Source organism: Otolemur garnettii, unplaced genomic scaffold (assembly GCF_000181295.1).
Source record: "Otolemur garnettii isolate 467f Iridium unplaced genomic scaffold, OtoGar3 scaffold00098, whole genome shotgun sequence".
Classification (NCBI taxonomy): Eukaryota; Metazoa; Chordata; class Mammalia; order Primates; family Galagidae; genus Otolemur; species Otolemur garnettii.
The window spans coordinates 1,148,280-1,149,893 of NW_003852493.1; positions in this window are offsets into that span (position 1 = coordinate 1,148,280).

Genomic DNA, 1,614 nt, shown 5'->3' on the forward strand with positions numbered 1-1,614 from the left:
AAAAAAAAAAATGTTTGTGAACCTCCGAATGTATATGTTAAAGCTCTAGCCTCTAATGTAGTTATATTTATCTCCCAGGAAACAATTAAGTTGAAGGAGGTCATAAATGTGGGACCCTGATTTGATAAGATTAATATCTTTAGGAGAAGACACCATGCTCAAGTGAGATTCTCTCTCTGTCTCTCTCTGTCACTCTCTTTGTCTTTCTGTCTCTCTCTCTCCTGCACACGCACCAAGGCAAGGCCATGTTAGAACATATGGAAAAGGTGGCTGTCTGCAAGCCAGGAAGAGAACCCTCACCATAAACTGACTCAGTAGGAAACTTGATCTTGGACCTTCAGTCTCTAGAGATGGGAGAAAAAGACATTTTGTTTTATAAACCACCAGTCTGCAGTGGCAGCCCAAGCCACTACCGAACGTCACTGGAAGGCAGAAGGAGAAGAGGAGGCTGCGGATTTCAGCTCCTTTCCTTCTGCTTTCTGTGGTGTCTCCATGAGGGCTTCTCCTTGTCACTCTAGCCTCCCCAAAGAAGTCATCCACTCCAAGGTCCTACTTCTGACCAAGACATTGCACCAGGGCCCTGGCTCCCACTGGATAGACAGCACCACTTCCTTGCTCGCTGTGGCAGACTCTCTGCCCCCCCACCCCCCGTCCTTGCCTGTCTCCAACTGGGCTACTCTCCTCTGTTTCTCAACAACGGCATCCTTTATCCTTTGTTGCCTTAGTCAGTTTGAGCTTCTATAACAGAAATACATGAGACCAGGTAATGTATAAGAAAAGAAATTTATTTTCTCATAGTTCTAGAGACTAGAGAGATCAAGGTGCCAGGAGGTTCAGTTGTCTGCTGAAGGCTGCTCTCTGCTTCTAAGATAGAGAATTGTTCTTGCATCCTCAGGAAGGGAGAAATGTTGCGTCCTCACGTGGCAGAAGGCAAAAGGGCCAGCAGGCCAAATGCTGCATGAAGCCTCTTTTTTTTTTTTTGCAGGTTTTTTTTTTTTTTTTGACTAGGGCTGGGTTTGAACCCACCACCTCTGGCATATGGGTCTGGTGCCCTACTCCTTTGAGCCACAGGCACCACCTCATGAAGCCTCTTTCACAAGGGCCTTCATCCCATTCAGGAGGAGAAGAACCCTTATGACACAATCACCTCTTAAAAGCCACACCTCTTAATATCACCATATTGGCATGAAGTTTCAACACCAGAATTCCAGAGGGGAGATATTCAGATCATAACATCTGTGAAATAATTATCTATATTAAATCTTTCCAGTTAAAAGACCTGGAGTGTGGCTTCAGACTTCTTGAACAGAATGTAACTGCTACAGAGGCATTTAACTGAACAAAGCTTAATCTTTCAAGAGTTATAATGAGTCATTAGGTAATAATTGTTGGAGGATCCATGCAGCTCCCTTGACTTGACTAGTAATGTGAAATCTATTCTAACATTATTTTCTACTAACATCCTCCTATATTTTTCTCATAGGTCATAATATATTGAAAGTGCAAAACTGCCAGTTAGAATTCTTCCAACATAGTACAAATTGGTACCCCTACTTTTTATTCTCACTCATGCCTCCCTTATTTACTTCTCCCTTCTTACTCAAAAACTTATTT